Consider the following 24175-nt stretch of genomic DNA (forward strand, 5'->3'; position numbering starts at 1 on the left):
TTATTAAAATTATAGGATCTTTCAAATGATGGGCCAGAGGGCACAGCACTTGATGCCTATCTGCTTTGATTTAAAACAGCCAAAACAATTTAAACAGCTTCTCATAAACAAGCAATCAAATCTCTAGAAAACATCTAATAATCCCATTTTGAAGAAATTGTCTAGGGGTTCACCAATGAACTTTGGCATTAAGATGAGTTGTGGGGTATGCATGCGTAGATTGCTGGGTCATACTTTCCTGGAAATTGTTGACAATTGTTAACAATTCAGTTTATCGTGGTCGAAAGTTATTTATTTCGACTGCGTCAGACCAACACGGCTACCTGCCTGAGCGTATCCTGGTGATATTCCTTCGTGATGCCTAACATAGCAGTGCTTTTTGGATAACTAACTGTCAAACGCCAACAACATTCACTGGTGTATCTCTGAGAAAGCCAGCATTTATAGGGAGAGAAAAAATAACATTGCCATTCCCAAAGTGTGTGCTGAGTCGACATTTGTCTCTTTTTTGGACTTTCACCGTAACTTATTCCATTTATCTTCAATCTGTCTCTTACTTATTCAAGGAAAATGTTAGGAAAGATGGGAATAAATCTAAGATGCCAATCCCAACTATCATTTCTCCCTCTGCCCAGTATGCATCATTCATTTCCGCCAGCTTGGAGCCAGTGGTCAGCCAAATAAATTGTTTTGCTTAAGTGCAGACTGTTAGAGGCAGTGTTGAACTTAGACCCAGTTTACACATTTAGCAGAATGCAGAAAGCTATTTTTAGACTATACCTCTTTAGGTTTCGGGGGAAGTGGGGAACTTGCATGGATGAATGTCGCCTTATGGGAAAATAAAACTCCCTCCATGTTTAAAATGAGTATGGTTTTCCCCTGACAAACGTCTCCTTGGGTGCTTCCCCCCCCTGCATAAAGGAAGAGTTCTCCCTCCATCGGGGGAGCATTTAAACATACAAAATTGTCACCTGCAGGCTGGAGAACAGCTGTACCACACAATTCTTTCTATGTAGACACTGGGAGTGGAATTCAGTTTCACACGAATAGTATGAGAAGCTTCTCTTTCCATACCATACCTTTAAAGCATGTGGCTTTCCCCCCAAGAATCCTGGGAATTGTAGTTTGTTAAAGGGTGCTGGGAATTGTAGCCCTGTGAGGGGTAGACTTTAGCTCACAGGATTCCTTGGGGGAAGCCATGTATGATTTGGATGGCACCAAATCTGATCGTTATCTGTTTGCACCATTCATTCAGCTGACTTGGTTTAAGACTACAATTGGGGGCCCATTCTATTTGGGGGCAGGTATCTCTGTGTTGCTGCATCTTAAAGGCTTCATGATGTGTTACTTTCTTGTGGTTTATTTCCCTTTATTTCCCTTTCAATTTTCCAGGATTTAGCAGTTGATTCTTTTCCGGATGCTGCGGATGTAATGACGCTCTTTCATCCATAGGGTGGTGTCTAATAAAACATCTGGCCTTTTTCACTTTTTAGCTTGGCAAGCCAGTCCTGTGTTTGGTAGCCCTCTGCTTGTGGAAACATGTGGGGATATTCTCTCTCTCTCTCTCCATTGATATACTGTACCACAGTATTAGGATACGTGAAAGGGCACCTTTTCAGTTCTTTGGAGAGGGCCATCTGATGGTTTCATTTTTGTTCGAGGTTGCTGTGAAAGCTATAAGTAAGTTGTGGTTCATTGATGTTGAAAAGCAATCCAGTTAACAACCCAAATATAAGAAAATACCCTTGTATTTACACAAATTAACCCACTGCTTTAATTCAACTAAGTCATTTCCCCCCCTCAAAGGGTGGGGAATGTACGGCTTGCAAAAAATGCAAGATCTAAGTGCTTGCCCCCATGTAATCTCAAGGGTGTAATTTGCCCTCCCCTCTTTCTGAATGCACCATAAATGGCTATTTTAATTATATGTTTCTTGGATATAATGTAATGCGCTGAGTAAGCTAAAAATAATGAAGTTCTGCCCTACGATTCCATATTTAGAGTGCCTGTCTGAGGTTCATTAGTTAGGGAACCCCATTTCTATATGGTATGATCTGTTGATGGTTTTTTTTTTGCTGATTCACATCCTCTATAAACAGAGATGAAGTGGTCTGTAAATTTTCCAGGCTAAGTTTTTGAAGATAGTTTTGAAAGGTTGAGAAAGACAGCTGAGAGAACTCCTAGCATTATCAACAGCCACAGCTGCTGCTACTAGTATCGTGTAGCTGCTGTTGCCACTGCCTGAGATAAGTGTAGGCCTTGGAATTAATACTGATGAAAAAATAAAGCAAGCAAACAAACATGAAATGAACCAGCCACTGAAATAATGTTGATACCCTGGTGTAGCATGTATCTCACCACTCTTGGGTTGTATGTATCCAGCTAACTTCCATTCAGAATCGATCCATTGAAAAGTACAAATCCAAGTCATGTCTATTAACTTTAATGAGTATACCCTGTGCAGAATCAGCATTGGATACTAGCCTTTGTTTTTCATGAGTGTGCTGTGTATATATCACAAGTGTTCACTGCCGGCACATTAAGAACAAATTAAGAAAAGGCAATAAATGTCAGGCCTCAGGAAAACAAAGCATTTCCATGTCTACAATGGCCACTGTACCCTCACTAGTTTTCACTGTCAAACATGTGGTCCTCAGATCTTTACTATCCCACTTTCTCACTGTAGGACCTGTAGGGGATATGGAAGGCAAAGAGTTAGGGGAAACATCACCAGACGCTGCCAGTTTGCCAGATCAAGCCACCCTTCTCTTCCTTTTAGATCCAGGTACGTAGATGATCCTCACACTGTAAGATAGCAATGGTGGGAACTTGTGGCCTTCTAGAGCTTATGTACTCACAACTCTCTTCAGCCCCAGCCAGCATAACCAATGGTAAGGGATGATGGGAGTTGGAGTCCAAAAACAAGTGGAAAACCACAAAGTATTTCCCATTCCTCCTATAAAAGGTCCTGGAAGTCAACTTGTTTCTCCCAGAACCGCTATTATCACCACGCCTTTGTAAGAAAAAGCCAATCAAGAAGATCTTTTTGAAATGGGAACAAATCAAACTTCTGTTGTGATCTATGGAAGGGTTTGGAAATGGGATGCAGGTGGCGCTGTGGGTTAAACCACTGTGCCGTTTGGGCTTGCCAATCAAAATGCTGGCGGTTCGAATCCCTGCGACGGGGTGAGCTCCCGTTGTTCGGTCCCTGCTCCTGCCAACCTAGCAGTTTGAAAGCAAGTCAAAGTGCAAGTAGATAAATAGGTACTACTCCGGCGGGAAGGTAAACGGCATTTCCGTGCGCTGCTCTGGTTCACCAGAAGCAGCTTAGTCCTGATGGCCACATGACCTGGAAAAACTGTCTGCGGACTAACGCCGGCTCCCTCGGCCAGTAAAGTGAGATGAGCGCCACAATCCCAGAGTCGTCTGTGACTGGACTTAATTGTCAGAGGTACCTTTACCTTTTGGAAATTTTAGTGCTGCTGAGTGCTGAAATGGAACGTTTCCTGGATCTTGAAAGTTCATGAATATCCTTCTTAAAAAAAAAACCCTGTTGACTTTGAACTCAGAATCATTGTGATTGCTGCAACTTTGCTTTGGGCACAGAACCCCATTCTGGGGCTGATGGGAGTTGTAGTACAGAGCATGTGGAGGGCACCAGGTTGAGGGAAGGCTGACATGATGACCCATTAAAGCGCCTTAGAAAGATTGACAGTTTTGAAAAGGGAGTGATCCAACACCTTACCCATCATTTTTGATAAACGTTTGACCAGCATGATTCCCATGCAACAATTGAAATCTTTTTCTCTGCATTTGCTTCAGTTCTGCTTGCTAGTGAACCCAAAATGCCCTGGTCAATCTCATGTCTAGTCTAAATCTGTAGGGCTGGGGTGGAGAAAATGTGCCTCCCCCAGATGCTGCTTGAATGTTGGGACTTGCCCATCATTTCTGACCATTGGCTATGCTGCCTGGAGCTGATGGGCACTTGAGTCCAACTGGTATCCCCACCCCTGCCCTAGGAAACAAAATGGTAAATAAAGCTAGATAAAAGGCCCTCTGAACTTGAGTTATTCAGGTGGTTGGATGAGGTAGGTCCATGGTAGATTAAGAACTGATGGCTCCATTAAAAAGGCAAATAGTAGCATTATTTTTATACGGATAAGTTGTGTGGTTTCCAAAGCTTGTTTGCGCATGTGTGATGTCAGGCAAGTCTTCCTGAACCCTCAAGTTCCTCTGAACTTTCTTATCTGTTTGCTCTTTCCTTATGCATAAGGAACTAGCGTTGAGAAGAGACATATGCATCAGAGGCTGTGCTTGCTATCACTTCATCTCTTGCAAACAAGTCACTCAACAGGCTGTCATCAGCCCTTCTTTCTTTCCGCTGAGGGTGTGCAGGGTGAGGAGAGAAGGAACCAGCCAGCATTCTTGAGGGGGCTCTTCAAGGAAGGTGCCTTCGGTGGTGATGACGCAACCTCAAGCTATCCAGGAAAGCCAAGGGAGGTGTATGGTGACTTCCAAAGACTGAAACGTTCGGGCCCAAACAAGTCAAATTGCTGGAAACGCGGCAGACGGGAAGGACTTCACACACCCAATGTTTGCATTTTGTCCCCAGGCCAGCTGTTTAGGATGGCAAAGGCTGTTTACAAGTGACAAGGAGGCAATTTATTACTCTTCCTCTGCTGTCTCTTTCGGTAAGGATCCACTTCCCAGATTAACAAATGCCTTAATAAAGAGGGCTTGCAATTACCGTATTTTTCGCTCTATAGGACGCACCGGACCATAGGACGCACCTTGTTTTAGAGGGGGAGAACAGGGAAAAAAACAACCTCCCCCTCTCTGCACAGCGCCCCTTCAGCAAAGCGGCAGGAGAAACGGAGCCCCTTCCATTTCTCCTCCCACTTCGCTGAAGGGGCACTGCGCAGAGAGGAAGAACTGTGCAGCGCTACTCCAGCGAAGCAAAGCCTGGAGAGCAAGAGGGATCGGTGTGCACCGACCCCTCTCACTCTCCAGGCTTCAGGTGGCTATCTGCAAGCCTTCAGAGCGCAGCGGGAATTCCCGCTGCGCTCCGGGGGCTTCAGGTGGCTTCAGCGAAAGCAACGCATAGCCTCCGGAGCATGGAGGGAGCACTCCCTCTGCACTTCAGAGGCTTCACGTTGCTATCGCTGAAGCCAAGGAGCCTGCATTCGCTCCATAGGACGCACACACATTTCCCCTTAATTTTTGGAGGGGGAAAAGTGTATCCTATAGAGTGAAAAATACGGTAATCTGTACTGCTGATACATTCATCTCCATTGCCCTCCTGAACAGGTAGATGGTGAGCAAAGAGGGGAGAGAATGTTCCACAATGGTTATTTCTACAGGGACAGCAATGCCTCATCTGCACCCCTTTTTAGAGGTTCCTCATGCCAGGTCTATCTAGCCTAGCATTGACCAGTGGTCTCCAGGGTCTCAAGCAAAGGTCTTTCCCATCACATGATCTTTTTTTACTAGAAATGCCAGGGTTTGAACCCAATACCCTCTGCATACAGAGCATGGGCTAAAGCTCTTGCTGGAGGTTATAGAGCTTGCAAGAGCATGTCTGACTTCCCATCAATAGAGGAGAAGTGAGAGTCACTATCACACATAGCTAGAGAATATTTTCTGTATAGAGCTTAAGTTTGAGGGCTCTGGATTGGGACGGGTTTTCTCCATTGTGTACTTTCATCACTGTCTGAGATTTTAGGAAAAAGTGGTTCTCTGGAATAACTTACCATGTTTTTCTTTCCACGAAGATGGGCTTATTAATGTGAAATCATGAATGCTTCATCTACCTAAGCCAGTCTGGTTCTACTGTTTCCATTATCCCTGACCACTGTCCATGTTGGTTGGGTCTTATGGGGGTTATAGTCCAAAGGAGGCATCTGATTGGGGAAGGTTGGTCTAACTCATGGGTAGGCAAACTAAGGCCCAGGGGCTGGATCCGGCCCAATTGCCTTCTAAATCTGGCCCGCAGATGGTCTGAGAATCAGCGTGTTTTTACATGTGTAGAATGTGTCCTTTTATTTAAAATGCATCTGTGGGTTATTTGTAGGGCATAGGAATCCATTAATTTTTATTTTTATTTTCCAAAATATAGTCCGCCCCCCCACAAGGTCTGAGGGACAGTGGACCGGCCCCCTGCTGAAAAAGTTTGCTGGCCCCTGGTCTAACTCTAAGCAGTAGTATATGCATTTTTCTGCATTCCCCATAATATACTCTCATCCTCCCCACAGCAATATCAAGGAAAGCTGCCCACAAGCAGGAAGTACATATCAGGTTTCCTGTCATCTCACTGAATGGGGTGGAAAGATCTATTACTAATGAATCAGTGCATCATTGCAATGTGGAAGGTGAGTGTGATGCAAATACCTCTCAGCTGCACTGGTTTGACTGGGAAGCTCACTTTTTATTTTACTGCACCATCAGTCTAGATATTGTTCCTGAGTGTTTTCAGCAGCCAGCCACATGAATGGATGCATCCTTACCAGTACTTTAAGAAACAGTGTTTAAAAAAGCAGTGTGTTGGGAGCACTGTGTCTGCTGGTATAAATTACTGACTGAGTTAATACTCTGTTTGCTGGAAGGGAGAGCTTAGCAAATAGTCAGATTTTGGTGTTGTCTGCAGATCTTAGTGTGCAAGAAATTCAAGAAGATACTGGCTGGGTGATAACCAGCTGAGAAAAGAACAGGGCAAAAACAGGAAACAATATGTTTGGGGACACTAGCATCTGTTAAGGGGGCAAGAACAAGACAACACTGTAGGAATTCATCTTCAGAAAAGAAAATGTTGGGGATTTTGGTTTTTTGTATTAAAAGAAAAGCATCTAAACAGTGGCATCAGTTAACATGGCAGTAACCAGGGGTTAAAGAAAAAATGGCTGTGGCTCTTAACTCTGTTCTTTGATGGTCTTGTGTTCCACATTATCTAACTACTCTTCCTTTCATGGCACAACAATGAGAAATATGCTGTATGATGATGTGGATGGAGGGAGTGGGTGGGCTACCTGGTTGTCCATGGGGAAATTTCTCTGTAGCCACTATCTGTGGTTCTTGTGCTACACTTTAACCACCCTGCTGGGAGCATAGGAACTTGCCTTATACTGAGTCAGACCTGCATTTTATAAATGCAGATGGCGGCCATTTTAGGCATGTCCAATTGATATGTGATTGCTGATGTGCAGGTCCCCCTGGACCCAGAAGAGGAGCAGAACAGGGGTGGAATGGAGGTGGGTAGAATGGATGGCGAGGGGCACTGATGCGTGCTCTGCCAACATGTGTGGGGGATGGGAATGGAACCCCCACATGAAATGGCCGTCACCTGTATATACAGTGGTCCCTCGGGTTAAGAACTTACCGTAATTCGTTCTGGAGGTCTGTTCTTAACCTGAAACTGTTCTTAACCTGAAGACCACTTTAGCTAATGGGGCCTCCCGCTGCTGCCGCGCCACCGCCGTGCAATTTCTGTTCTCACCCTGAAGCAACGTTCTTAACCCAACGTACTATTTCTGGGTTAGCAGAGTCTGTAACCTGAAGCATATGTAACCCAAGGTAAAGGTAAAGGGACCCTTGACAATTAGGTCCAGTCATGACCGACTCTGGGGTTGCGGCGCTCATCTCACTTTATTGGCCGAGGGAGCCGGCATACAGCTTCCGGGTCATGTGGCCAGCATGACTAAGTTGCTTCTGGCGAACCAGAGCAGCACACGGAAACGCCATTTACCTTCCCACCAGAGCGGTACCTATTTATCTACTTGCACTTTGACGTGCTTTCGAACTGCTAGGTTGGCAGGAGCAGGGACCGAGCAACGGCAGCTCACCCCGTCACAGGGATTCGAACCGCCAACCTTCTGATTGGCAAGCTGGAGCTGAGATCAGCCATAGGCCTGATCCAGTTGGCTCTTCTTATGTTCCCTGCCCTACCTGTAGGTACCAGGGATTGCACCTGAGACCTTCTGCATGCAAAACACATGCTCTACCACTGAGGTACCACCCTTTCTCTGCACACACACACAAATTCGGTGTTCTGGCACAAAATCTTACAAGTGCAAAACAGATTTGCCTACAGTGAAGAGTCTAGTCAGGATGGGTGCCAAGAGAAGCCGTGCCCCCCCTTCCCCAAGCCAGATTGACTTTATAGGCAAAGCAGCAGCCTCCATCTTCAGAAGTGGGGGGGGGGGGAGAGAGAATGATGATGATGATCTGCAGCTGGAGAAGTCTGGCTCAAACTTAAGCTCCCCTTCCCCTCGAGTCCCCCCTTCTGGGCAGACAAGAGGGAAATTCCTCCAGCAGACCTATCATGGAAGTTTCCTTTCTCCCTTTAATTCATCACAGGAGGCAAGGCAGTTCCTCTCCCTTGCCATAAATCTCGTGGAGACGTTTGCTCTGTTAACAGCACAGCCCTTGGCTCCTCGCTCAGCTCTCTCTCCCTCTCCCTCTTGCTAGTCCCTTCCAGAGAAGGCAGAGACAGGCTGGGAAACCTTCATCTATGTCCCCAGATCTGGTGGCCTGACCTCACTCCACAAAGCAGACAATTGTGAAACAAAACAAGGATGTTAAACGCAAAAATTATATTGCTGCTACTGTATCGAAAGCATGGCAGATTTGATCACTGTCCTAGAAGGATTATCCAAAGAAGACCAGGACTGATCATTTTCTAGAAGAGGCCAGGGAGGGGAGGATACAAATAAAATTATATTATGGTTGGGGAAAAAAATTATGTTGTTGTTGTTGTTGTTGTTGTTGTTGTTGTTGTTGTTGTTATTATTGTTTAGCAACATGTTGAAAGTCTAGGCCAGGGTCAGGGTAAAAGAGTATTGGGAAATGATCCATAATGACTTTTAAATTGTAAAACAGAAAATTTAAGGGGAGGGGAGTCTAAGCCAGGGCCCACGGGCTGCATGTAGACTGTGGCCCCCCACATCCAGCCTGCACCCCTCGTTCCCTTCTCACCTCTCTGTATTCTAGGTAGTCTAGCCATCAGGCAACTTAAGATGTGCCATTAAGAGTGGCATAGTGGGAGGCAGCCAGATCAGATCTTTAGTTTAGGGGGTCTATTTTATTCATTAAAATTTTGTTCCACAGTTTATCTAAGGAGTTCAGTATGGAATAAAAGGTCTTCCTCTTTAACTTCCTTACAACAACTCTGTGAAGCATGCTAGGTTGAGAGGTAGTGGCAAGCCCAATATCAGCCAGTGTGCTTTGTGGCTGTGCAGTTGACGCAAGCAAATGAACCCGGGTCTCATCAGGGGACTGTATGGGAGGGAATATCATTAGGATTTACCCCTATGGGCATCACCACCATGTTTTGCTCTGGCCATGAGAATTGACTATGGTTTCAGTAAGATAGATTGGGAATTACTGTCCTCTGAATTTAGACAATGGGGAGAGGGAAGAAATGGAAGTGGCATATTTAAATAGGGCAAAATAAAACATTTTCCCATCCAAAGGGACACCTAACTGTGGAAATTACAGGTTCAAGAAATGCCCAAGGCTGCAAAACGGGGTGAGATATTCTGAGCCCATTAGAACTGACCTTTGAAAATGGCTCAGCACACATTTATGTTTGGAAGTATTTAAGAACATGGATGTTAGGTAATGTGATGAGATCAATGAAAACAAGGCAGCCCATGCCAGCAGGCTTACAGTCTAAAAGTCATCAGAACAAAGGGAAGAGGGGACAAGGAAGGAAGAAGAAAAAAACAAGCAAACTCAGTTCTTAAAGATGTCATGACCAGCCAGAATGAAAACAGTGCAGAGAGAGCAGGAGGCCAATGGAGAGGGCCTCTTAGCAGAACCAATGAAACAATCCCATTTCTCCCCTCTCCTCTTTCTTCCTCCCAATAAAAAAGGGAGGGTGGATCATTGAAAAGTACAAAATAGGATATGGACTTACAAAAATTTGCATGGGCTATTTTGTAAGTTCACCGTATCGTGGTTAGAGTCTTGGACTAATACCTGGGAGACAGGTGTTCAAATCCCCAATCGGCCATGAAACTCAATGGGTGACCTTGGGCCAGACACAGTCTCTCATCCTAACCTACATCGCAGGCTTCTTGTAAGGATAAAAAGGGAGGAAAAAAACCATTGAGTTTCTTGGAAGAAAGGTGGGACATAAATGTAATGAGTAAAATAAATAAAATAAAACTATTGTGTTCTTGTCGGACCAATACATGCATACCAGAGGATTGTATTTCTCTTAGTGAACTGTGGGGATGTGAATGATTTTCATTTTTTGTGCAATGTCTATATATTGTTACGTAATAGTAGTAGTAGTAGTAATAATAATAATAATAATAATAATAATAATAATAATAATAATACCTTCAACCCAAAGGGCCCATGTGCTCTTCAGTGTGGTATTCAGCAGTGGCATAGCGTGGGTTGTCAGCACCCGGGGCAAGGCAAGTAATTTGTGCCCCCTAACCCATGGATTTGCGCCCCCTAACCCGTGGATTTGCACCCCCTAACCCTAACCCCCAGATGTTGCGCCCAGTGCGGCCGGCCCCCCCTGCACCCCCCACGCTACGCCACTGGTATTCAGCACGAAGCCTGCCTTATTCCTTTTCAGGAGGATATTCTTTGGTTTAGGGATTTGTTTTCAACATTGAAATAAATAGGGTGGCCCTTGTGGGCAGTGAAATGCTATCAAATCCTATGACTTACATTATTCGCTTTCTGGACTTAGGATAGAAATGAAGGAAAAAGTTGAATACGTATCAAACTAAACCAACAACTAGTGTCTAAATGTGGATGACATCAACAATACCTTTAATTTCTGCCCTTGTCCATGCTCTTTTGCAGACACAGCAGGTCTGAGGCAAGAGAGAAGCAAGAAGATTTAAGATTTCCACATTTAAACATTCAGTGCCGTTGCCTTTAAATGAGACTTAGAGGTTCCTGCCAAATATATCGGATCAGCAGCACTTCCTATTTTGTGGTATGCTATTGCTGTTAGGTGATGGACAGTTATTGAAAGAATTCAGGACTAGGGTTTTCTCTCTCTCTCTTTTTAATGCTTCTAATGTGAACCGCTCTCAAGGTAACCATTACTATCTCTTAAAAACATTTTATTATGAAGGCAAATGTATGTTTTAGCAATGCTCAGATGGCTACTTAATGTCATGTTTATCCCAGGCCAGACACTCTCCGAAACAAATGAGAGTTTAAGATCTAGCTTTCCTTTTTGTTTAATGGAGCTAAAGTTGTTTAAATCATCCACTTCCATATAAACGTTTCACTTAAAACAAGCCGACCTATTCCTCTCCATTAAAAGTTCATTCATCAAAAACCAGGGAAAGGTTTCAGCAAGTTTCAAAGAGGGATTGGACATCTCTGTGGAGCAGCAAGAATAGCTAATAGTTTCACATACCGGAGGAGGGGACAGAACGTGAAACCTCCTGCCTCAGGGCTATACCTGATCTCTACTCTTTCATTATGGGCAAGTGATCTCATCAAAGGTTGCGTACTCCCTCCCCCTGCCCCCTCCAAGCTTCAGATGTACTGCCACACATGTGCCGGGGACAGGATATGAGTCTATAGGCACCATATGTGCAACTCTGTGTGGCACGGCATGTGCCAGGGGTGATCTCTGACAAGCACAGGATTCTTGGGAGCTAATGAGATGCACAAATGCAGGAAGCTCAGAAGATCACATTTCCTTGTACCCACACTGTATCATTAATGCCCAAGATGCAGACCATAGGGAAATACATGTGTGTCCAATGTGACAACATGTGAGGTGTTAATGCTGTAATGGATATATGCAGAAAGTATGACTGACAGCAATTTGCCCATGCAGATAAAGAATTTGAAACAGCATTCCTGGGGCTAGGTCACATCCATATCGTACATTTAAAGTACACTACTCCTCCCTGGGATGAATTATGGGAATTGTAGTCTCTTACAGATGCTGGGAATTGAAGGGCTACAGTTTCCAGACTTCTTTGGGGAAAGTAATATGTAATAATAATAATAATAATAATAATTAATGTTTTCCATCCCAGCTGTAAAGGCATCACAGATACTGTCTCTTTTATGCAGTTGAAATGTTTGTATCCTGCTTCGTAGACTAATGGTTCTCAAGGCAGCATACAAGGCCTGCTCACTTAAGCATATCTGGAATGTTGCCTACAAAGTCAAAAGAGCAATATAACATCAATGCATACGGACCACCTCTTACAACCGGAACACATTTTGTCTCCTCCTTCTGAGAAGACCCTGAGACTTTTCACTTTTCACCATGCCTTATGCAAGGAACTACAGCAGCAGATGTAAGGTCCAGATTCATGTAAAGTCCCAGTTTCAATAGCTAGCACTGATAGTGAAAAGACTCAGGAAGCTCAGCCTGGATAATTCAGTTGGTTAGAACAAGATGCTGATAATACCAAGGTTGCAAGTTTGATCCTCATACGAGACAGCTGCATATTCCTGCATTGCAGGGGGTTGGAATACATGATCCTCAAGGTCCCTCCCCTTTCTGTGATCCTAAGACCTCTTCGAAGACAGGAGTGCCTGGCGTGCTCTGGTCCATGGGGTCACGAAGAGTCGGACACGACTAAATGACTAAACAAGCCCTCTTCTTCAGAGCCTGAAGAGAACCACTGCCAGCCAGGGTAGATGGTTCTGGGCTAGATGAACAAAAATCTGAACGGACTTAAGTTGGCTTCCTAGGTACCAATGGTAGAGCAGCCAAGGCCAGATAAAATTACTGTACTTTGGGGGCCATATGTGGCTCATAGGCTACTTGTTGGCCATGATCCCAGACAACATGTGCATTTAGAGATATAGAAACATGTGTTCCTACCTTAACACACACAAGAGCATCCCAATTGTCTGCTTGGCATCTGTTGGTAACTCACACCTTTTCAATCTCATATTCTTCATTTGTGTGTGTTTTCCTTTTCAGATGTAAATGGCTGCACTTTGTTTCTGTGGAGTCTTTTTTATATGAAATGATTCCAGCCACTCATAGATCTGTATTCAGAGCATGCAAAGATGTGCACTTATCCCAGTTCTGACTGGCGGTTTGTAAATAAAGAAGTGCATGGCCTCTCTGGAAGTTCCCTTCCTTAGCCCAAGCTGGTTAATTTATTTGTATAAATTCTACGATTGCATTTTATGTTCATTTAATGGCTATTAAGAAGAGGAAAGATGCATTTTTACGTTCTTATGACTGGTTTTGTATCATTTGTCTGGGCTTCTCTGTAGCAAATTAATTTCATTACGATCGTTTCTTCCCAGATGTGTTTGCTGTTTGCTGTTACTCTAAATAAAAACTGAAGGAATCAGGCCTGGTCTCTTTATACGATGACTGTGTTATTCTCTTACTTCTCCCACAGCCAAGGAAAATATCCTTGTCCTTCTTTTAAACTCTGAAGGGAAGAAACTAAATGCCCATGATCTATAAAAAGAAATCACACACACACACACACACACACACACACAGAGAGAGAGAGAGAGAGAGAGAAGAGGATACCACTTTGTCAGTTCCGCAGATGTTTTCCAATATCCTTCATTAAATCTGCAAAATTAAAACACATGGAACAAAATGTGCAATGCAGGCTGGCTAATAAGAGAAGGAAAAAGTTGTTAATCAAACATGTGGCCTTATAAAATAAAAGAAATAATTGGAAAAGATATCTAATTTGTCTATTGAATGCCTCCAACGCTCTCTTTATCACTTAGATGGACAGAATATAATTGGTACAGTGAAAGCCATCAATCTTCGCAACTGGGCTTCCTGAGCAGACTACAACTATTACTGTCATATTATGACACCATAATATCAAGATCAATGTTGTTTTAAATGCACTCCAGTTATGGGCAATTGGTGACAATAAAAACAGTGACAAATTGATGAAACAAGCATCAAATGATCGGGTGTCTAAAATAAACCATAAATAATCTTTAGGGTGTTTTTTTTTTCATTTTTAAAGAAAGAAAAGAAAATAGCCATCGAATTCACAGTCACCGTTTGTTTGTGTGTTTGTGGATGTGGACAGATTTGACTTCCACGACGGATCAATCTACTCTAAATGTATTTTTGGTTCTGCGTTATCTGGCAAGATGCCATTCCATTGAAGGGAGAAACTTTCTGATTTGATTTAAGGGTCATTCCACACCACGTTCATAATGTCATGTTAGTATCACTGCGACCATAAGGAGGGATTAGATCATTTAAAACCCAAAGCAGGCAAGCTGTTGTGTGGATGAGCAGTTTCCGCAACTGGATGCTTAAAAAAGAAAAATGGTTACATACACACTGTGCATTTAAAGCACTCCCCCTTCAAGAACCTTGGGAACTGCAGTTTACCTCTATGGAACTACACTTTCCAGCACCCTTAACAAACAGGGTACTTGGGGAGGGTGCTTTAAATATATGGCGCATACGCAGCCTTTCTACCACCCATCCTTCCTCAATATCATGTTTGTGGGTGGAGGCAGTGGCGTAGCGTGGGGGGTGCAGGGGGGCTGGCCGCACCGGGCGCAAATCCACGGGTTTTGGGGGGCGCAAATCCATGGGTTAGGGGGCGCAAATTACTTGCCTTGCCCCGGGTGCTGACAACCCACGCTACACCACTTGGTGGAGGGAAAGGAAAAGCCAAGTCTCTTCTTCAAAACCTGCCCCTGCTCCTTTCTACTCTCAGCCAACCATGACCTCCAGACCCTGAAAATATACCTTCCAACATTTCTCTGATGAAAATACAGTGGTATCTCGGGTTACATACGCTTCAGGTTACAGACTCTGCTAACCCAGAAATATTGCTTCAGGTTAAGAACTTTGCTGCAGGATGAGAACAGAAATCATGCTCTGGCAGTGCAGCAACAGCAGGAGACCCCATTAGCTAAAGTGGTGCTTCAGGTTAAGAACAGTTTCAGGTTAAGTACGGACCTCCAGAACGAATTAAGTACTTAACCCGAGGTACCACTGTACAGGTGTCCTATTCAACAACATCACCAGCATCAACAATAACGTTGTTGTTGTTGTTGTTGTTGTTGTTGTTGTTGTTATACCCCACCCATTTCACTGGTTTGCCCCACCCACTCTGGCCAGCTTCCAACATATATGGTAATAGTAACAACAACAACAACAATTTCTTTATAGCCCACCCATCTGGCTGGGTTTCCTCAGCCACCCTGGGCGGCTCCCAAGAGAACATTATAAACCACAATAAAAGATTAAAAACTTCCCTAAACAAGGCTGCTTTCAGATGTCTTCTAAAAGTCAGATGGTTGTTTATTTCCTTGACATCTGATGGGAGGGCATTCCACAGGGCGGGCGCCACTACCAAGAAATAATCATAATTACAATAAATAAAACATAATAAAACATTCAACTTAAAAAACTTCCCTATATAGGCTGCTTTCAGATATTTTCTAAAGGTTGTACGGTTACTTAACTCCTTGGCCTGGAAGTTGCATAACTCCATACCCTCCAATATTTCTCCAAAGAACGTTGGAATGTCCTGAGGAAAAGTGGGGCATTCTGAGATCAAATCAGAAACCATGGTGGCTTCTGTAAATCCAGGACTGTCCCTGAAAAAGAGGGACATTTGGAGGGTCTGTGAAAAGGAAGCAAGGCAGAAGCTGCATTTAGGACCAAGACAAGGAAGCAGCCCTTTGCACTGGGACCTTCTTTCCTTTCTCCCCATGATCCTGGCTAGAGAGGGGCTTTTCAGGGCAGCTTTCAGACCACATTTCCCTGTTTCCCTACAGCCCTGAAGTTGCCTTCAGAAGGGGAAAGAGTGTTTGAGATCTAAGAAGTAGGGCCATCTCACCCATGAGGTGGACTGAGGCAGCTGCCTCAGGCAGTAGAATCCAAGGAGAGGCACCACTGTGAGTGTTCCCTGCCACCACTGGAGAAACAAGGAAAAGCAACTGTGGGTTCTGGGCTCCAGTGAGATCTCATAACAGACCGAGAAGCTGCCACCACATGACCCCAGTAAGCGAGGCTTTGGTGGGGGTGGGGGCACTTTCCCAATTTGATTTAATGTGCCGGGCTGTCCTTCTATGAATCAAACTGTAAGGTGGCTACCTCACAGCATTTTATTTTACAGCCCAGAACAGTCCTCTGTTGGAAGGAGTCTTCCATTTGAAGCCCAATTGACTTGATGTATAAGGGACCCTAAGAAGGGAGAGCAGGAGAGATCTTGAAGTTGCAGACAAAGGAAACACACAAAGGTCACCTGGTCATATTCTTCCCCACTATGGTGAGATGGATTGTACTTACACTCTCTTTTTTAAAAAAAATATATAATTTTTATTAAATTTTACACAAGTTTTCCAACGCAACATTTCCAACACATCATAACAAATCCTTGGCTGTCATAACCTAGGACGTCGATTGAACCTGGCACCTTCTGCAGCAAAGCAGATGTTCTACCAGTAAGCTCTATAGCCCTTCCCTATAGGGCTGTCATACAATTAGGCCCAAACCCTGAGACTGATGTATGAGAGAGAAGGCTTCAGCCTAACATTTTTCCTTGACTGTCAGGCTACAGTTGTATGGGCGTAGAGTCCCCTTATCCCACTCAGCAGAGGAGTATTTAGACTTGCAAATCCCTTAAGGTAGCCTGTGGTAAAAAGAATCAAAGAAAAGCATTAGTATCAAGTCTGCATCCTAGCTGGGGTCCAATTCAGAAAGGGCCAGATAGACTTGAGGCAAGAGAAGTGGCCATGGATGAGCTGGAGATCAAGCACCACATCAGGCAATGAAGAACCAGAGACCAGAGGTAGGAAAAACAGCCACAGACAGGCTGGAGGTTAGATACCAGATCATGGGGTGAAGTGTTCTGCATTTGTCTTAAATGCAACAGACTGAAGGAGCTGACTTGGGACAGCAGCACAGGAGTTAAGGTGCTGGAGGACCAGGTTTGAGACACACACCATACCCCCCAACATTTCTCTGATGAAAATAAGGACATCCTATTCCATACCCTCCAACATTTGTCCAGTGAAAATAGGGATGTCCTATTCCATACCCTCCAACATTTCTCTGATGAAGATTTTGTTGTTGTTTAGTCGTCTTAGTCGTGTTCGACTCTCCGTGACCCCATGAACCAGAGCAGGCCTTGGAGACTCTCACTTTCTTCTCAAAGCTTCTCCTTTTTTATGTCCATGGAGTCTTCTTGGCAAAATACTGGAGTGGATTGCCAGTTCCTTCTCCAGGTGGATCACATTTAGTCTAAACTCTCGGCTATGACCTGTCCGTCTTGGGTGGCCCTGCTTCTTGGAGTTATTCAAGGCAGTGATCCATGAAGGGGCTGATCAAATCTGAAATCAGGGTGGCTTCTGTAAATACATGACTGTCCCTAGAAAATAAGGACACTTAGAGGGTCTGACACAACAATGGCTTTCAACTAAATTTGAGAATTTTTCTCACAGATGTCATATTCTAGCGTGCTGCCTCCTTCCCTGCTCCTTCAGACTGAAATGGTGCTTTTCAATAAAATATCATTTGATTCTACTTAATGCATAAACTGACCCTCAGTCTAAATATTTAGCCCTGGTTATTTGCCAGAGTGTTTTGCCTCCTGCGCATCATTTGAAGACCCAACTACACATCAGTATGAGGAGGCCATCAAAAATGGCAGCCCTCTGTCAAGTTCATCTCCCTTCCCCCAAAATGCAAGGGTGGCTAATCAGTTGCCCTCCAGACAACAGCTTCCTTCAGCCTTGAACCTTGGGTCTACTGGCTGGGGAGGATGGGAGCTGTAGTTCAACAACATCTAGAGGGTCACAAGTTAGCCACATTTGCTGTGATGTTGGGTCAGATTGGCCTTTGATGGTTCCCTTACATCTCTCTCTGTTCCTGACAGCTGCAGCAAATGATGTGGAGGGGTGGGGGTGAAGAAATGATATGGACAAGATTGGTTTTATGGGGTGATGTAATGATAGAGTTTGTAATTTAGAGATACTCCCCTGGTATTAAGAAGCTGGTAATATGAGGACTTGCCGTAAGGTCACATGATCATCTGGGCAGGTCCAAAGGCCCATAAGTTGCTGCACAATAAGTTTGTTTTAGAGGCTCAGAAGTATAATGTTGCTTCAAGACAATCCTCTTTCTGCTAGCTTGTTTGTGGACCCATAATTATTACAGGCGAAGAGGATCACTTAGCGATGGGAATGTTGCCTTGGACAGCAACTGCATCTTGAGCATCACATGTAGCTCTGCCCAAAACTTGGATGCCCTCTACAACTTTCAGGTGACTCTGCCTTTTGCATTAGCGGCTGCCTGAGCAGAAAGAAAAGACATTTGTTATGGCAATGGCACCTAAGTGCCACCACCATTTCAGGACTTCCGTGGATGAATAATATTTTATTTTCTTTGAGGCTGTCTGAGCACCGCCTTATTGAATCTGGCTCCCAATAGCTCCCTGCAAAGTGGTTCGGAGACCCTTTGCGCTCCATCTCTATAATGAATATGAAATGTGAGTGAAATTTGGGAAGTGGATGAAACTTTTGACAGTTTCTTTATAGTTCCCAGAGTCAATTTCTCAGAGGTGCTAATACATTATTCCCAGGGTTACTTATTACTTGGACAGAAAAGTATTAGCTAACTGCTCCATTTTGGCCATCCGCCGTAGTAATGAGGAAACATTTTTTTCCTTGGAGGGGGTAGCGAGGGGTAGGGTTGAGGAATGAAGAAAAAAGAAGAAGAAGAATCATAACTTTGTTTCAAAAATGAGAAGCCAGCTGTGAATACATACAGAGAACTCCAGATTGCTCCCCTTTTCAGACTCGATCTTAATTTTCAGCTTATGACTAGGGCACCAAAAAGGAAATACAGTACAGAGATTTCTCACTTTACTGTAATTTTAGTCGGCTGGATGGAGTTAGGAGTGAAACCATAAGAGCTAACGGGAACTCTTTTATCCAATATTTCGGCTTGCACACACTCCTCATAGAATATATGACTCAGAACAGCTTTAAAAGTCGATGGGTGCAATATAATTCAGGCTTCTGTTATGAGTTGGAGCATAATGCATGGGCCTTCTCTCTGCTACTTAGAACCCAGGAAAGTGTGCAAGGGTGCATGAATGCTGCTGAGCTTCCATTCATTTAAACAGGGCTAGCCTAGGGGTGGTTCCCATTGGGTTGTGTCCTTTAAACCACACTGTTCAGATGTCACATTGCTACTCATTTTGTATCTTTCCTCCTCCTCCTCCTCCTCCTCCTCCTCCTCCTTCCCCCCTCCCCCCGCTTCTCTAAGGCAAGTGCAGGAGTCAAGCTGGTGTTTGAAATTAAAATGGAGAATGATGTTGTAAACATGCATAGCAGGTTTCATTGTGCTCAAGTGAGATATGGCACCACTGTGCGTTTGATGTATTTCCCACCTCCCTCTGAAAATGGCTCAAGCTGGCATCTTGATTTGCAAATGCAGAATTATGTCCTGAACGTGTGTACCATGTCTCCATGTTCAAGGGAGAAATTGGATTACGAGAGGCCATAGACTGCAACCTCCATCGTCCCTGACAATTGGCCATTCTGGTTGGGGTGATGGGAACTGGTTGTCCAAGAATAGTTGAAGGGTCACAGGTTCCCCATCCATGCTGTAGGGTACAACAGAGACGCAGGTTCCCTCTCCTTCTGCCATGTGTACACATGGACACTGCACCAAAATGTTAAGGGTGAATGAGTTGCTTATGCACACCTCCCATATCCCAATTCTATTCACCTCCTCAACTTGGGCCTTTGACCAGAGTGGAAAGGACAAGATGGGAATATGGAGTGAGATGCTTCACTAGTCCTATTCAGAGTAGACCCATTGCAATTAATGGGCATGGTTAGCTTAGGTTCATTCAGTTCAGTGGGTCAATCTGAGTAGGATTTAGGACTTAGTTGACTACAATCGATGCCAAGCATACTTTGGCTTCCTCTTCCCTGTAATGGCTTTCTGCATGGCACAGATATGCACTTGGAGGAGAGGGCGAACCCTGTCCCTGCCATGCCTGATGGAGGCTGGTCCACTGGGGCAAATGGGATGCCACCCCACCAACCTCAGTCTGCCCCCTAGCCGGGAGGTGGCCCTGGCTGTCAACCTCTTCCTCCTCCTTAGCCTCAATGCAGCCCTTGTAGAACTCAGGTGGGAGGAAGATGGGGACAAAACTAGAATGAGTTGCCTCTACCGACCATTGGTTATCTGGCTCCACCTGCTGTTTGGGCTACCTGCCTTCTGCCCAGATACTGAGGTCCAGCACCGAGGGCCTTCTGGCAGTTCCCTCATTGTGAGAAGCCTAGTTACAGGGAACCAGACAGACGGCCTTCTCGGTAGTGGCTCCTGCCCTTTGGAACGCCCTCCCAGCAGATATCAAAGAGGAAAACAACTACCAGACTTTTAGAAGACATCCGAATGCAGCCCTGTTTAGGGAAGCTTTTAATGTTTGACGGACTATTGAATTTTAATATTTTGTTGGAAGCCGCCCAGAGTGGCTGGGGTAACCCAGCCAGATGGGCGTGGTATAAATAATAAATTATTTTTATTATTATATATTATTCTGTCCTACCAGCCCCAATGGGCACCAGACCCCACTGATACTTCCAGATGCAACTGATGTTGCCACAGGTTATCAGATCAAGTTACTTTATGGGTTGAGGGGGGGGGAAGAGGGCATCAGGATATTCTGCCTGGCACTTGCTTATTAGTTGGATTTAGTCCCTCTCAGGAATGGCTGAGCTCCGGTGACATATGAGATGACCGCCGGTAATGTACGACGCACAGTGAGAGAGAACACCCACTTAATTAAAATACAGGAGATATACTGCCCGGGTGCAGACAGGAATGGCTGCGTGTGGAGCAAGAGTTTATTTGAGGCATCCTTCATGCTTGTGATGATCGCAAGCGGCTTTAATATTGAAATATGTGCCATTTGCTAAACTCGAGCCAGTCCTAGCGAAGCAGCAGTGGCGGCGGCGGCAGCTCACAAACAAGCGAAATAAATAAATAAAGCAACCCCTTAGTTTGATGAAAAGATACAAAGAGTAAATACATTAATAGGAGGTAATTGAAAACACATGGGCAATCTTTAAGCAATCATGCTCTTGCATAAGTCAGGATGTATGTGTGCCTCCGTGTGTGTGTGTGTGTGTGTGTGTGTGTATGCCTAGACACCCAACTTTTACACGGGAAGACACCCGAGGACACCAAAACCTGCATTCCTGTACCCGTGAAAATCTACGAAAGCAAATATATATATATATATATATATATATAATGGGACATGACACCCAGGCCGGCTGGCACAAATCACTGTGTCCCAGTGTTTTATGGGGTGAGGTCTCCGACTGTAACAGCGGTGTCATATTTAGATTTCTAATTATATTTCGAAATGCTTCACTAGCTGCTCCTGCAGCACGACATTCATAAAAATCACCAGAGCTCCCCTCTCCTTGCTGAACAAAGGGAAGACAGAAGAGAGAAGGATCAAACAATGAAAGGAAGGTAGAAACAGCCCTTTATTTAGGGGACAGAGGTTCTCTGGTTATCAGTCATTCCTGGTTTCCAGGTGAATACATAAATAAAGTTGTGTGTGTTTATCTATATCTATCTATATCTATATCATCTATATCTATATCTATATCTATATCTATATCTATATCTATATCTACTATATCATCTATATCATCTGTATCTGTATCCACACACACATACAAATCTAAGTTCTGCATAAAGTGAAGTTGTGTGCTCAAAATAAATTAACCTGATCAAGCTGCCTATCACAGACTGGCTGGCTGTAAAGGAGTGGTGGGAACCCCCCAGGGGAAGAAGGCTCAGAGCCAGGGTGATAGGATGACGATGAGTGGTCAGAGGGAGGAGAGGGAGAAGAATAGGAACAGCAGGTGTCGGAAGCAGAAGAGGCAACGAGGTTTAGTGAGCAGGGAGAGTCTGTGGCAGAGAGCAGTCAAGAATCAGAGGCAGAAGCTAATGCTGAAGAGGAGGGGGCCTAAGAGGCAGAGATCAGGCAGGCTGCTGAAGAAGCCAGGGGGGTCTCCCCCTCCTGCTGCAACCAGCTCCCCTATCCCCTAGTTTCCCAAAACCACAAAGGGTATGGAGAGGGCAGAGAAAAGACAGACAAGGTGACAAAGTCTCAGATTGCTTAGGAAGGACCTGAGGGAGGCAACTGTGCAAAGGCAGGGACCTTTCGTACTCACAACTGCCTCATTGTGGCCAGATCTATTGGAAATAGTTGCTGTGGTCACTAGGCCTGGCCACCTGTGTTGACTAAAGAGCTAACTTCGCTGATGCTGTGTGAGTTGCTCCCGACACCAGCCCAGACACTGCCTCTCTGGTGACCCCAATTCAAATACCTTGGTGCATTACACTTCACAACAACCCTTTAAGTGCAGACTCAGGTCATTGAGCCTGCGCTTCCACAGCCTCCACTCAGCATGAGCCACCATTGGCAGGACTGGTAGCAACAGCTGGAGAAGAGGACAGAAGGTAAAGAAAGAGCTGTAGATGAAGCATGGCCCTTTCCCCACCCTTTAGGCTGCAGGGTTCTAGGTTGCATGGGGAGCCTCCTCAAATAGAGGAGCTTCACCTTCAAAGGTTCTAAAGTTTAGATACAAAAATGTGTAGAAATGATGCCCTGGAGAGGAAGGGGCTTGTTGTTGTTGTTGTTGTTGTTGTTGTTTAGTGGTTTAGTTGTGTCCGACTCTTCGTGACCCCATGGACCAGAGCACGCCAGGCACTCCTCCCGCAGTTTGGTCAAACTCATGCTGGTAGCTTCGAGAACACTGTCCAACCATCTCGTCCTCTGTCGTCCCTTCTCCTCGTGCCCTCCATCTTTCCCAACATCAGGGTCTTTTCCAGGGAGTCTTCTCTTCTCATGAGGTGGCCAAAGTATTGGAGCCTCAGCTTCACGATCTGTCCTTCCAGTGAGCACTCAGGGCTGATTTCCTTCAGAATGGATAGGTTTGATCTTCTTGCAGTCCATGGGACTCTCAGGAGTCTCCTCCAGCACCATAATTCAAAAGCATCAATTCTTCGGCGATCAGCCTCCTTTATGGTCCAGTTCTCACTTCTATATATCACTACTGGGAAAACCATGGCTTTAACTATATGGACCTTTATGCCAAAATAAGGCATGATATGCATTTGCTTAGCCCTTTTAGCCTTCATGAGCATTCTATGACATCACAGCAGCTTATCCAGTAGCAAGTGTGAGGTCAGGGGTCACTACAGCCAAAACTATGCAAGCCCAATGCACATGGAGCTGGAATGTTTCCCTGATTAATTTGTCAAATTCATTGGTTGTAAGACATTTTGATTGACTGAATGGGTCCCCCAAATTAATAGATATGTACATTGTTATTATTTTAAAATGATGTTTAGTACAATCATTTGTAAAAAATGCAGATGATAGGGACTGTCTTAAAAGAGTCATCCCCTCCTGGGTGTGAGCGAATGGGGAATGTGTATTTAAGGATGATGTGATATGTGTGTGTCCAATCTAAAAACAAATTATTATTTTTCTGAGAATGATTGTTTTCTGCAGATGAAAATCTATGCAGACTTAACTGATTAATGAATTGATTAATTGACTAAAATGCATATAATCAATCAACAGAAATTTATTTCAATTGGGCAACAGCTTTCAACTGATAAAGCATTGCTGTATGCTTGTGTGCTCTAGTTGGAATTTACTGCTTGAAGAAGGGGTTTGTAGAAGTTAGAATTTGATTGAAAGGGACAGTGTTGAGGAAAGTAGAAAGGGAGCGAGCTGCTGAGTCTTGGCATGGATGTGCTTGTAGCATTAAGAGTTCAGGGACAGCAAGGCAATAGGGGCTTCCCCAGCCCAGGAATTGAAACCGTGACCTTCTGCATGCAAAGAAGATGCTGTACCAGTGAGCTAGGACACTTCTGTTAATCTGTGCAAGTCCTATTGAAATGAACGGGCATTCCACAATAACTGTGGGTCTTGTGTGGGGAGAACATCCTGGTGGATTGTGCCCCATGGTAATGTGTGTGTGTGTGTGTGTGTGTGTGTGTGTGTGTGTTTCTTTGGAGTCCAATCTGGATTTTCTACTGTGGGCATCAAAACAATTTACAACCTTGGAGTTGATCTCAGCCAGGAGCAGAGGATCTCATCCATTTGAAAAAAACCACACGCATTGGTCATTTTGTTTTGCTTTTTTAAAGATGGCATTCTATTGGAAA

The 24175-nt window shown here is 44.5% G+C and overlaps 1 long non-coding RNA gene across 1 annotated transcript in view; it reads right to left on the bottom strand.

Annotated features, from left to right (window-relative positions):
• The window catches only part of LOC310840022, a 141317-nt gene extending 134967 nt beyond the window's left edge, over positions 1-6350 (bottom strand). The window contains exon 1 of the long non-coding RNA XR_014561767.1: positions 6250-6350. This is a non-coding gene — a long non-coding RNA (uncharacterized lncRNA). The remainder of the gene's footprint in view (positions 1-6249) is intronic.
• Positions 6351-24175: the final 17825 nt, after the last annotated feature.

The sequence above is a fragment of the Podarcis gaigeae genome (genome assembly GCF_964106915.1).
Source record: "Podarcis gaigeae genome assembly, chromosome: 2".
NCBI lineage: Eukaryota > Metazoa > Chordata > Lepidosauria > Squamata > Lacertidae > Podarcis > Podarcis gaigeae.